The sequence below is a fragment of the Dipodomys merriami genome, unplaced genomic scaffold, assembly GCF_024711535.1.
Source record: "Dipodomys merriami isolate MVZ:Mamm:240054 unplaced genomic scaffold, mDipMer1.0.p SCAF_9, whole genome shotgun sequence".
Lineage (NCBI taxonomy): Eukaryota > Metazoa > Chordata > Mammalia > Rodentia > Heteromyidae > Dipodomys > Dipodomys merriami.
This window is the reverse complement of record NW_027206512.1, coordinates 25,731,956-25,746,092: the sequence shown is the minus strand read 5'-3', so window position 1 is coordinate 25,746,092 and position 14,137 is coordinate 25,731,956. Positions and strand designations below refer to the sequence as shown.

The window sequence follows — 14,137 nt, the reverse complement described above, 5'->3', positions numbered from 1 at the left end:
TCTTCCTAGGCAGCCGAAACAGGAGCCCAACAGATGGTCTCATGGGGCCTCCACCTTCTAGAGTTAGGGATCACAGGGTGGCTGTGTATTGGTCAGTGTTGTCAAGCCAGGAGAGTGCGTAAAGGTGGTTATCTTCCTCAGCAAAAGCAAGAGATTTTCTATGGCCTTTGTGCAGTAGAAACACTTGGCATGGTTGGAAATTTGCCAGTGTTGCTAAGCTTGGAGGGTTTGGGTGTCCATGAGATCTTTCCTCTTTCTTGAGGCCCACAGTACTTGAGTACTTGTGATAGGCTGTAGAAGATACTCTACACTGGGTAGCTTCAGAGTCAGTTGGAGTCGCCCCTTTATATGGCTGGCTGGTGGCGGTTTGGCCTTCTGCTCCTTGTCCATTGTGCTCCACTGCGAAAGGCAATGCTGTCTGCCCTTTGGTCTCCCCCTTCAGGGCCTAGGTGCACCTTGTTGGTCTTAGGCTCAACTGTTAGGAAAAAAGCCGTCCAAATTTGCATCTACAAAATGTCTGCATGAATGATCCTCTGGGGTGACTTGACCTTCATAAGAAACCATGAAGGAGGGGCATGGATGTTCCTCTGGGGTCACCGATAGAGCAGCCACAAGGGGTCTTCTTCGGGGCACTCAGTCTGCTCCATGGGCACTCGGGATTCCATCTTCATCAAAAACAACTGAGGATCTGCTCGGATGTTCCTCCAGGGTGACAATCTGTATCAGAAACCATGGAAGATCTGTGTCTATGTTCCTTCTAGGTGGACGATAGAACAGACCCAAGGGATCTTCTACGGGGTGCTCCATCCCCTCCACAGGCACTTGGGATTTGAGCTTCACCAGAATCCATGGAGGGTCTATGCAGATGATCCTCCAGGGTGACTTGATCTTAATCAGCAACCTTGGAGGGTCTGTGGGGATGATCCTCTGGGGCGTGCGAAACACAAACCAGAATAGCTGTTTTCTTGGGGGCTCCACCCCCTGGCATTTGGGGCCCTGCAGTGGTGGTGTACCTGTTGGTGTTGTCAAGCCAGGAGGGTGTGTAAAGGTGGCCATCTTCATTGCAAAGGCAAGAGTTGATGTTCTACAGCCTCTGTCGTCCAATGCAGAGACACTGGGCAGAGGTAGGAATTTGCCAGAGTCCCTAAACTCAGAGAGTCGTTGCCCAACTTGATCTGCAGTGACAAAATATGGAGCCCTGGTAGAAGATTTTCTTCAGTCCATAATATGGCCACAGGGTGTGCACACGTTGTACTCCTCTGTTGTGTAAACCCGAGATGTAGATTTGGGGGGGGGGAACTCCATCGTTCCCTACGTGGGGATACAGGGTGACCGGACATTGTAGATGTGAATCAGCCATGAAGGCCTGCTTAAGTACTTCTACTTTCAGAAAGCCATTGGATCCCCTGGGATGTTTTCCACCTGGGGGCCCACAGTAGTGGGGTGCCAGCAATAGGTGGCAAAAGAAAGTTTGTGTGGGGTCACCACCTGGATGTCAGTGGGAGTCGCTCCTGCAGATCACATTGTGCTCTAGTGCCAAAGGCAATGATGTCTTTTAGGCAATGCTATCTGTCTTTTGGGCTCAACCTTCAGGTCCCAGGTCTGCCTTGTTGGTCTTAGGCTCCACTGTTATGACAAAAGCAGTCCAAAATTGGCAGCCAAATACCTAGTAATGAGCTGTGGCTGCTTATGTCTTGGCTGTGACTCTTGGATCTTAGGCAATTGAAATTTGCAAACAGTCAGACTACTAGTCTACATTGTGAATCTCTAGCAACTCTGTACTGCTGTGGGTGGAGCTGAGAAAAGATGTCACAGGTGATTGGGCCTTAGCCATGTGCTCCCTGGTATTTTTCTGTTGGTCACCTGTGTGTCAAAATAGGGACATCTGAAGACACTTTTGATATTAAAGTCTTATCAATTAGGGTTCCTAAAAGGAGACTCCCCACACTGGTCAGGGAGAAGAGAATTCATTAGCAGAAACCAAACCACCAGCCCCTACAAGACAGAAGTATTCAGAGAGAGAGAAGTATGGCAGGGAGAGAGATTATATAGGGGAGGACGAGGAAGAGGTATGGCTGCAGCAGATATGGAGGTGACTTCAGAGCCTGGGGGGCCTCCCACTGCCCCCAGTGTGCCTGTTGCCTGGATTATAGCTGCTGGGTAGGAACTTGTAAGGAAGTGCTTTGTACAGTCATTCTGAGAGAGAGAGAGAGAGAGAGACAGAGAGAGAGAGAGAGAGAGAGAGAGAGAGAGAGAGAGAGAGAGAGAGAGAGAGAGAGAGAGAGAGAGAAAGAGAGAGAAAGAGAGAGAAAGAGAGAGAAAGAGAGAGAGAGAGAGAGAGCAAAAGGAAGGGACCATTCCTCCCAGGCACACCTAACAGTTATGAGGTTGTTCTATGGCTGTCAGAAAGGTCTAGATTATCTGCAGTGTGCTCTGTCTCTAGGTAGTTGCTATTATGTGCTTACTATGTTCTAAGTACTTGAAGTTGAAAACTTCCCATTTTCTTTAGGTCAATGTTTAAGTACATTTCTCTCTAAGGAAAGAGGCCTTGAGGAAGCCCGGTGCCAGTGGCTCACGCCTGTAATCCTAGCTACTCAGGAGGCTGAGATCTGAGGATTGAGGTTCAAAGCCAGCCTGGGCTGGAAAGACTGTGAGACTTTATCTCCAATAAACCACCAGAAAACGGGAACTGGCGCTGTGGCTCAAGTGGTAGAACACTTGCCTTGAGCTGAAGAGCTGAGGGACAGCACCCAGGCCCAGAGTTCAAGTACCATGACCGACCAAAAAAAAAAAAAAAAAAAAAAAAGGCCTTGAGGAGCAGAAGAGAATATTTAGAGGTGTGTTTGTGTTTGTTAACTCTGTCATGGCTCTGCCAAACTGACATACATAGTTTAAGGGAAGGAGAGTGTCTATTTTTTTTTTTTAATGGGGCTTGAACTCTGGGCCTGGGTGCTATCCCTCAGCATTTCAGCTCAAGGCTAGCGCTCCACCACTTGAGCCACACCACCACTTTTGATTTTCTGAGTGGTTTATTGGAGATGTCTCATAGACTTTGCTGCCCGGGCTGGCTTTGAACCGGGATCTTCAGATCTCAGACTCCTGAGTAGCTAGAATTACAGGTGTGAGCCACCAACGCCCGCCTGGGAAAGTGGCATTTAGGCTCACATTTTCTAGTGCTTCCAAGGCCACAGAGATAATGTGACAGGAGAGCCACTCACAGAATGGCAGGCAGGAACCAGAGGGCTAAAATGCCAGTGCTCTTGTTAAAGATTTCTTAATCTTACATAAGTAAATTTAAGGCACTGAGATCAAATCCTATCACTGACAAAAGAAACATATACTATTTTATTATGCAAGATGCATTTTTACATATGTTTTTACCTCATAAAATACAATACCTATACTATGTGAAACCTGTAATATATTCATTTTAGTGTGCTTCCATGGAATTTCCATTCTGTGCGGTCAGTGGAGGAGAGGGCATCACTGACTTTAGTGCTTTCCCTCCTCACTGATTTCTTCTCTTTTGCTTTTTTGATACTGGACTCTGGAGACTCTGTTTTTTGTTTTCATTTGCTTTTTGGACATCAGTTGAAGTACAAAAAGCCAATACCCTGTTATGTTTCTATTTGGATGAGCTTTGAGCTTTGAATATGTCTATTATAAAACAGTTGCCACAATCAAGGTAACATCCATTTCCGTCACCTCTAAAAGTTCCTCTCTGCTCTTCTGCCCTAGGAGATGTAGCCTTCTCTTCACCGCCATTTTGTATCTTCCTTTACTTCCTTCTTGGGAGGCTGGTTCTCTCCTTCCACATGCATGTGTACCAGGGCAAGCAAGGCTTTCCTGGGAATTTGCACTACAAAGGCTCCCACACCCAAGGATTTGCACAGCCATCCTCTCCTCCTCATCTAGCTCTTCCTCTTCTTCCCCCCTGCTCCTGCCTGACTTCCCCCTGCTCCTCCCTTACTTCCTCCCTCCTCCCCCGTTTTTCCTTTCTCCTCCCTTCTTCTCCCCATAACTACCTCCTCCCCCTTACCCTCTTCCTCCCAGATTATTGCTGGTTTTCAGTTAGTAGCAGTAGCCCCCTCCACACATGTGTGGTTGCATCTATCAAAGTTTTAGTTACCTGAACTCAGCCATGACCTTTGGAAAATTCCAGGGGTAAAACAGCTCCAATCTTTTACATTGTATGCTATTTCAAGTAGCATAGGGAAATCTCAGCAGGCACTTCTTACCAGGGTGAAATCACTGCTCCAGTATCCAAGTGTTTGTTTGTGTGTCAGTAACCTTTTACTTGATAATGACCCCAAAGTGCCAAACTAGTTAGGCTAGCTATTCAAATATGCCAGAGAAAAGACAAAGTGCTTTCACTTGAGTCACACTCTCAGCTGCTTTTGCTTTATTTTCAGGTGGGGAGCTCCAGTTTTTGCATGGAGTCAGCCTCAGACTGAGATCCTCCCAATCTGCCTCCTGAATAAATGGGATTATCAGGATGAGCCCCAACAATTTTTAAATTCAGATTCGTGCTTTTTTAGATGTATTTTTAATTTACTCTTTACAACAATGTAAGAACCCATTGTATGCATATAGACACCAAGGCGTAGTTAAGATCATGTATCTGTGAGTGACCCCTTGGAAATACAAACTCAAGTTTATCTGATTCTAAAAGTCTGGTTCAGAAGGACTGTGTGGCACTGCCTATCTGTGGAACAATGGCCTTCAAGATAGAACTCATTCATCCTCAAGACAAGCTTTTCAACAAGTTTATTTCATGCAAATCTTAGTATGCTCTGTAAAGTTAGTTTAGTTGACAAAATACTGGTGCCTGGAGAATAGAATAAATAAAATTGAAACCCGGGGCACATAAAGTTTGATAGAATTCATATGTGCCATTAAAAGCAATGTCTGTGGGGACAGGAGGCAAAAGCTAGAAGAGGGCTGGGAAGGTGGCTCAGTGGTAGAGCGCTTGCCTTGAACGCATGAGGCCCTGGGTTCGATTCCTCAGCACTACATAAGCAAAAAGAAAAAAGCCGGAAGTGGCACTGTGGCTCAAGTGGTAGAGCGCTAGCCTTGAGCTGAAGAGCTGAGGGATGGCACCTAGGCCCGGAATTCACACCCCACGACAGGACCCCCCCCCAAAAAAAGATTAAAAATGTAACTAAATAAACATGAATAATATAAATGTTTTAATAATACCATAAATATAAAAATAAAAACTAAAAAAGAAAAAATAAAATTTAAATATGAAAATTAAAAATTAAATATTTTAATAAAATAAAAATAATTTTAAGTATAAACATTGATTTGAAAATTATAATGAAATATAAAGAAAAATGCAGAGATGTATAAGTAAACAGTAAACAAATATTACTATAAATAAAAGCATATACAAATGAAACTAGACAAATATACATAAAGCAAAATATAAATCATTTTAAATATGAATATTTTAATGCAAATATAAAAAAACAAAGATACTAATAAAAATAAAATAAACAATTCTAAACATAAATAGTAATATAAGCATAAAAATAACAATTTTAAATATAAATACTTTAATATCAAATATAAAAACTAAAAAATGATTAAAATAATATAAATATACATAAAATTAAATTTACATTTTAACATAATTTTCTAATAACATAGGAACGCAAATAAAAGTGAAATACAAAATGTAAATAAAGTTAAAAAATTAAATGATCTCAGCTAAAAATAAAATGGAAGTTTATATTTGGATATTTGCATCACAATTCTGGAAATACAAAAGTGTGTATATTTTCCTCTGCAGGAGCTTTACTGCAGCATTGGCTCCTATTCCCAGGCTTGGGTTCACAGTGCCGTCCTCAACAATCTGTCAAGATTGACAGAAATAGTCCTGATCAGTCACTAGTGGGCCTGTAGCCATTTGACAAATTTTCCTGACACTGGAAATAAGAGTAAACTTTATCTGTCAAATTGTAAGGAAAATTTTCAAATAAAGTGTTGAAAAGTTTTTCATTTCCTAACATATCCATGAGAGTCTAGTAAGACTCTCAACACCTGACTGGTGGTGTTCTTGTCTGTGAAAACACAATCAATGTTGTATAGCTAAATCATTGTTTTGAAAAACTTCAAAAAGATGCTCCATGGTAGTAGTTCTCCATTATCTTCTAGAGGAATTGATATGTGTCTCTTCCAGTTCTTGATTTGTGTGTAGTCCATGGAAACAGGATGGATTCGCTCTTGGCGTCTTCCGGATGGTTCTTTGTTGTGCTTGGAGCATCTTCTATTGGGTATTAATTATACCCATATCAGTTTTTCAGTTTCTTTTCTCCTTCACTTTCTACCTATGTCTTATCTATCCTGCTTCTGATTAGAATCTTGCTGTTTCTCCTTGTCTTTGTAGACAGAAAAACCTTTATGAGGCTCTCTGTTGACAATGGTGGTTTTGTCTTCTGTCTTTTTATTTGGTCATCTCCCAGGTGTGCAAACTCTTTCTTTGTTGAATTTATTGTTGAGGTGCATTCCATTCCTGAGCAGGTTTATCATCTTGTCAGTTTTTTCTTGCTGTGACTCCTGTACATACAAGAAGTATTTCCTTACAATAGACACATTCATGTGGTTTCTGAGGTGGCTTTGGGTGTCAAGATCAGGTTTAGTTGGTTGTTATTTTTCAGTAGGTCTAGTTATTTCTGTAGTTTCTTCACCTGGCTATGATGGTACTTAAGACTAGTGCCTGTAATTTGAAGATCACACTTTGCATCCTTCCACTGTTTAGCTTCTTCTGGGTGGTACATAAGAGGCAAAAGTTGAACCCCACCAACATGCAGGGTTCGATACACACAGTTTGTTGAGTTATTCTTGGTCGCTTTAGGATCTTTGGTTTTCATATTATCCCTGGTAGCCAAACTTCCTTTGTTGTTGCTACTGTATTTATTTTCACCATTGACAGTAGTTGGGGAGAATTTCTTAGGCCTATGAGAAAAGAGGCGGGTGGATTTATCTGTTACTTTTATGGGGCTAGTAGTTTGAGACATGATCTTGGTGTTCTCAGTGGCCTCGCCCACTGTTGAATGGATGCCAGCAGCCTGGATGTCCGCAGCTGTGGCCACAGTGGACTGAGGACTCTCAGTTTTTCGCGTGCTCTTGCTGATCAAGGTGGCCCTATATTTCTTTAAATCTTCCACTCCCCAAGTAGCTTCGGTTCTAAAGGTTCCTCCCTTGGTGATTGGGAGGGTTGGGGTTCTGTGTTGAATTTTGATGGAGGAAGCAGCTTTGTTTGGTTTCAGCTTCTTGGCTGCATCCCCATCAGCCAGGTGTTCAGTGGCTTGGTGCTCAGCTCTGTTGGGGGTCAGGTCAGTGGTTATCTTAGAGACTTTTTGGGACGACCTGTCTAAGTTACCATCACCTATTGGCGGAGTAGATTTTAGGGTAGTGTTTCCAACACCTCTGCCTTCAACTCTTAGAGAGCTGATGGGTGATACTGTCCGTAGAGAGTTTAATGGTCTAAAACCTTGTCCCTTCTGGGTATATGGAGTGGTAGTAGTAGGCCTTCGAGACATCTGCTGTTTTTCCTGGTGCCCTTTCTCAGTATGTGAGTGGGCCCGGAGCAGTGCCTTTTCCTTGGCTGTGGCCTTACACCTGGTGGCAGGAGGCCTGGGATCTCTGCGGGGGCTCAGGTCAGATTGTATTCTCCCAGTGACCTCGAAAGACAGCTTGCTCTTGCTAGCTTCAGTCCCTCTGGCTGCGGAGTATTTCCTGGCAGCCAGGTTCCCAGTGCCTCTAGTATCAGTAAAAGGGTAAGCAGTCATGGGTAATTTGGCTTTCTTTTGGTGAGCTCCATCCTCAAAGTTGTGAGAGAGCACAATTGTCAGCAGCCTGTGAGCCCCAGGTGATGGATGGAGCTTCCCAGTGGTTCCCCGGTCATAAGTACTGCTCACGGGGGTGGAGGTGTGCAGCATGGACTGCTGCTTCTGTGGGGGCTGTGTGACCTCCACTTGAGAGGCGGGGCTCACCAAGTTGTTGAAAGAGGGCGTTGGTGGACGATCATCCTCCTGGGCCGCTGGAGCAGGAGCCCCAGGTGATGGATGGAGCTTCCCAGTGGTTCCCCGGTCATAAGTACTGTTCATTGGGGTGGAGGTGTGCAGCATGGACTGCTGCTTCTGTGGGGGCGGTGTGACCTCCACTTGAGAGGTGGGGCTCACCAAGTTGTTGAAAGAGGGCGTTGGTGGACGATCATCCTCCTGGGCCGCTGGAGCAGGATCCTGGGTAGACTTTTTACTGGGTGGTCCGTGGTCTTTATGGGGCCTTGGGAGGTTGGGGTGTTTCTGTGAAACCTGGGAGGGTTTGCAAGGCTGTTCCTCCAGCATGCCCGAAACATGAGCCCCATTGGATGGTTCCCTGGGGGCTCCCCCCTCTGGCGTTTGGGGCCCCGTTATGGTGGGATACTTCTCTGGGTTTTCAAGCCAAGAGGGTATGTGAAGGCGGCCGTCTTCTGTGGCAAAGACCAAAGATGATTTTCTGGGTCCTCTATTTTCCACTGAGGAGACACTGAGCAGAGGTGGAAAATTGCCAGAACCACTCAGTTGAGATGGTCTTCGCCCACCGGGAGTCCTGGTGGAAGATTTTCGCCTGGGTCCGTAGTGGACAATATGGGCATGCTGGCTGGTGTCTATCTCCCATGAGCGTCTCCGCACAATGCGGTCCTCAGTTTTGTAAATAGGAGCCCCCGAAGATGTTTTCTGGGGGACTCCATCGTCTCCCATATGAAGGCTCAAGGTGACAGGATATCGGCCTCTCTCTGACATCCACGAAGGCCTATTTAGATACTTCTCATTTCTGAAGGCCACTGGATCCCCAGGGATGTTTTCTAGGTGGGGCTCCACAGTACTGGAGTGCTGGCGGTATGTGGCACATGATGGGCTGAGTGGGGTCGCCTCCTGGATGTCAGGTGGAGAACCAGTTGGCTGGCTGATAGTGGTTTGGCCTTGTGGTTCTTGCCCATTGTGCTCCATTGCTAAAGGCAATGAATGCTGTCTGGCTCTGAGATCTCCCTTTAGGTCACAGGCCCCATAATTAAATCTTTCGCTCAACTCTCCAAAAGTAAATACACAAGTTATGAGCTGTGGCGTGTGCCTTGGCTCTGAGGCAGTTCAGTGTTGCAAACAGTCTTATCATCTGTGTGGATTGTGACACTGTAGCTACACAGCACCTCTATGATGCTCTGTAGGACAGATGGTGTCACAGGTGACTGGGGCTGAGCCATGTGCTCGCTGGTAGTTTTCTGTTGCTGCCCTGTGTGTCAGCGAGAATAGCTACATCTGAGGAAACATTAATTGATAAGGCTTATGGGTTATGAGGTAGTCTATGGCTGTCAGAAGGGTTCAGATTAACTGAAGGGTGGTCTGTCTCTGGGCAGAGGGTAGATCCGACTCTGGAGGTCTTGTCTTCAACTCCACTTCCATCTTCAAGTGCTTCAGATCCTGTCCAGGATGAGTTAGGCTGTCTTTTGCACCGCAGTGCAGAGTTCAGCTCAGCACCTTGGACTGAAAGGGATGAGGCACATGAGGAGCTGTCGAGGAGATGGCAGCGGAAGGAAGCACATGGGGTGTCTAGGAAGAATTGCCAAAGAAATCTTTACCGTGTCCTAAGTACTGGAAATTGAAAAGTTCTTATTTAAGTTTTAGTACATTTCTCTCCAAAGTATGTAAAGCATTCCTGAGGAGCAGGAGAGAATACTTAGATGTGTGTTTGTGGGGCTCTGTGGAGGCTCTGCCAAGCTGCCATACATAACTTAAGGCAAGGAAAGTGTCATTTAGGCTCACGGTTTCTGGTGTTTGTGTCAAGGCCACAGAGAGTATGTGACAGGAGAGCCCCTTACAGCATGGTCGCCAGCATGGTAGCTCAAATGCCAGTGCCCATGGCAAAGATTTGTTCCTCTTAGCTCTACTGAGATCAGACCTTGTCACTGTTAAAAGTACATGTATAATTTATTATATAATAAATATACACTTATATATAATATATTTTATAAAATACAGTATCTATACTATAGGATACCTGTAATATACTTATATTTCCATGGAATTTATTCTGTGCTGTAAATAGAAAAGAGGGCAGCACTGACTTTAGTGCTTTACTTTCCTCTTCTCCTCCCCCTCTTTCATCTTTGTCCTTTGGTGATTCTGGACTTAGAGACTTTGTTTCATGTTTGTTTTCCTTCATTCATTTTTTTGGAGGTCAGTTAAAACCCCAAAAGCTGAACACCCTTACGTGTATAATTCGATGAGCTTTGAGCCTTGAATATGCCTATTATAAATCCACAATCAGCCAGGAACCAGTGGCGCAGGTCTGTCATCCTAGCTACTCAGGAGACTGAGATCTGAGGATTGCAGTTAGAAGCCAGCTGGAGCAGAAAAGTCCATGAGACTCTTAAAAAAAATTTTTTTTTTGCCAGTCTTGGGGCTTGAATTCAGGACCCTGGACACTGTCCCTGAGCTTTTATTGCTCAGAGCTAGTCCCCTACCACTTGAGTCACAGCACTACTTCTGACTTTATTTTATGTGGTAATGAGAAATTGAATCTAGGGCTTTGTGCTTGCATGCTAGGCAAGCATTCTATCACTAAGCCACATTCCCGGCTCGTGAAAATCTTACGTACAGTAAATTATTAAAAAAAACAAAAGTGGCACTGTGGCTCAAGTGATAGAGCACAAGTCTTGAGCACAAAGAGGCCCAGGGACAGGGCCCAGGCCCTGAGTTCAAGCCCCAGGACTGTCAAAACAGAAACAAAAACAAAAATGAAAACAATCAAGGTAACACTCAATTTATCTCTAAAATTTTTCCTGGGCTGGGAAGGTGGTTCAGTGGTAGAGTGCTTGGCTTACATTCATGAGGCCCTGGGTTCAGTTCCTCAGCACCACAAAAGCAGAAAAAGCGGGAAGTGGCGCTATAGCTTAAGTGGTAGAGTGCTAGCCTTAAGCTGAATTGTTCAGGGGCAGCGCCCTGGCCCAGAGTTCAAGCCCCATGACAAACTACAAAAACAATATTTTTTTCTCTGCCCATCTGTCCTAGGTGGTCTATCCTCTTCTCTTTTGTATTTTCCTTCTTCCGTGTGTGTGTGTGTGTGTGTGTGTGTGTGTGTGTGCGCGCGCGCGACGTGCACATATCACACTGTTCCTGGTTCTCTCCCCACCCTCTGATGCATACCAGGGTAGTGCTCACCCAGGAGTTTGAGGAAGGACCAGCCTGTATCTCAAAGGCTGGCACACACAAGATTTTCCACAGCTGACTCAAAGCCATCTTCTTTTCCTACTCCTTCACCTTCCCTCCCCACCCTCTTCCTGTTTCCCGCCTTCCTTTTATGGTCCTCCCCCTCCTTCTCCCTTTCATTCTCCTTCCCTGCCCCTGCTTTTCCCTCTGCCTTATTTTTTTCTTTTTCTCTGCACCCATCTCTCCCCCTCCTCCTCTCCCATACCCTTTTTCCTTTTCTCCCACCCCTGTGGTTTCTTCCTTCTACCCTTCCTCCTCTTCTTTCCACCCCTCTTCCTCCAAGATGATTGCCATTTTCATTTAATAGCAGTATCCCTCCCCTCCCCCACATATCTGTGGTTTTATTTATCAATGTTTCAGTTACGGAAGTCAACTGTGATCTGAAAATATCCCACTTGGACAGGTCCAGAAGCAAACAGTTTGATCTTCCAAATTGTATGCTCTTGCAGGTACAATAGGGAAATCTCACACTCTCCAGTTCCTCTTGCATGGAGTACAGATGATTCCTTTGTCCAATGGATCCACACAGAAGAAACCCACCCGTTAGTCTCTCAGTAGCCTCCTTCTGATCAGGTGATGCCACTGCTCGTGTATCTTAGTGTTCATTTGATAATGGCCCCAAGGTGCAGAAGTAGTTATGATAGCTATTCAAATATGCCAAAGAAAAGACAGAAACTGCTTCCACTTGAGTCACACTCCTACCTGCTTTTCCTTTAGTTCTTTTTCAGATGGGGCTCTCACGTTTTTGTGTGGGACCAGCCTCAAACTGTGGTCCTCTAATCTGCCTCCTCAGGAACAGGGATTATAGGGGTGAGCCACTGAGTCCAGCCCTAAACATTGTTTAATACAAATTAATGCTTTGTCAGATGCATTTTCTCCCTTAGTCTTTACAACAGTGTGGTAAGAACCCACTTTACACATAGATGATGAGGCAGGGAAGGGAGTGAGGAAAAAATTTAAGATCATACACCTGTGAAATGACCCCTGGGAAATACAAACTCAACTTTTTCTAATTCTAAAAGTCCAGTTCAAAACTACGGTGTGGCATTTGCCTATCAGTGAAATGGAGGTCTTTAAGATACAACCCATTCATCTGCAAGATAAGCTTTCTAACAAGTTCATTTCAAGCAAATCTAATATGCTCTGTAAAATTAGGTTAATTGACAAAATACTGGTGCCTGGAGAGAACAGAATAAATAAAACCTGGGGAACATACAGTTTGATGGAACTCAGGTTTACCATTAAAAGCAATGTGTTCTGGGTGCTGGTTGCCTACACGTGTGATTCTAGCTATCCAGGAGGCTGTGATCAGTTCAGAGGCAGCCCAGGCAGGAAAGTCTGTGAGACTCTTACCTCCAGTTAATCACAGAAAAAGCTGGAAGTGGTGCTGTAGTACAAGTGGTAGAGGTCTAGCCTTGAGCAAAAGAGCTTTGGGACAGTGCCCAGGTCCCGAGTTCAAGACCCAAGACTGAAACAAAAATGAAAGCAGTATCTGTGGAGATGGGAGAGAAAAACTGGGAGAGAGTGAGGAAAGGTTGACATTGTTCCAAAAGAAGTATATTCTTTACCTGACTGATGTAAATGCAACTTCTCTTTACATTACCTTCATAATAATGATAAAACTTCTTTAAAGAAATGTCTTTGGTCGCTGTCTACCTTTTTTCCCCCCTTAAACTTTTTTCAATATGTTTTTTTCAGATGGACTGTCACTGTCACTGTGTTGCCGTGACAAATCTCGACCATCTGGACTCTGGAGATCCTCCCACCTCTGCCTTCCCTGGAATCTTGGTCTACAGGTGTGTACCACCTTGCTGAGCAAGGTGGCTTTTCTTGTCATTCTTGTCATTGAAGTCTGCATATGAGGGACAGAAGCAATACTGGGGAAGATGTCCTCTTTTTGTGGTAACCAGCTCCCTAGTGCCAGCTGAATATGAAAAACATCCCAGTTTCTCCAGAAAGCCCTGGCCCCGTTCACTGTAGTTGCAGGTGGCATGGAGAGGTTGGGAAGTAGCACACACAGTGATCACAGTGGCCACAGCTGCTAGAAAAGGAAGAGTTGGAGCAGGTGCAGGGCCTGAGAACCAGAATTCAGCAGGAGAGGAAGACCGAGGACCCAAGTGGAAGAGCAGCAGCCACAGCCCTGGGCAGCCAGGGGCCTACAGTTAGGTAGAAGGCTATGGAGGAGGCTCTACTTTTCTTTATTGCATGATGTGGTCCCTAAACCTGCTAATGCCACACTTCAAGGGGGCTGCAGCAATTTGTACTTGGTGCTCATGGGGGTCTTCTCTAGCACATCACATTTAGGGGTCAGGGTGGTAAACCAAGGCAGGAAACTATGTCACCTAATACTTGTTCTGTATACTTGGCTGGTGTGTGGAGATGCTGTTCTGTACCTAGTGTACACAGGTTCTGCCAACTGTTAGACTCTGGTAGAACAATGTGCTGTCAGAGCAGCCAGCTTGACTTTAAGGGCATCGGGGTCGTAATAGGTCATGTTCACAGGAACCCTGAAAAAGAAGAAATCAACCTGAAGTAAAATGAACTGAAGAGAGAACCAGTGCTCTCCCCAATTGGTCAACACTGGGAATTATCTGTTAGATTGTTATCACTCTCATAGTACCAAATTGGTAAGGAAGACTAGAGAAGTTAAATGAGTGAGCCAGAGGCTAAGTGTTGTAGTACATGTCTGGAAGTTCAGCACTTGGGACACTGAACGACATTACAGAGCAGGACCCTCTCTCAAAAAACCAAGGGCTGGAGATGAAGCACAAGTCCCATAAACTCTCAGAATGCCAAAAAAAGAAAAATTATGACCAGATCCACATGTGCCTATCTGTCAGACTGCAAAGCCTCTGCTTTTTACCACAAGTCAGGGTTTCAAA

At 44.9% G+C, this 14,137-nt stretch overlaps 2 pseudogenes; one reads left to right on the top strand and one right to left on the bottom strand.

The window, feature by feature from the left end:
- The window catches only part of LOC138820873 (UDP-glucuronosyltransferase 2B15-like), a 111,579-nt pseudogene that overhangs the window by 50,682 nt on the left and 46,760 nt on the right, over window positions 1-14,137 (bottom strand).
- The window catches only part of LOC138820874 (RE1-silencing transcription factor-like), a 67,074-nt pseudogene that overhangs the window by 14,196 nt on the left and 38,741 nt on the right, over window positions 1-14,137 (top strand).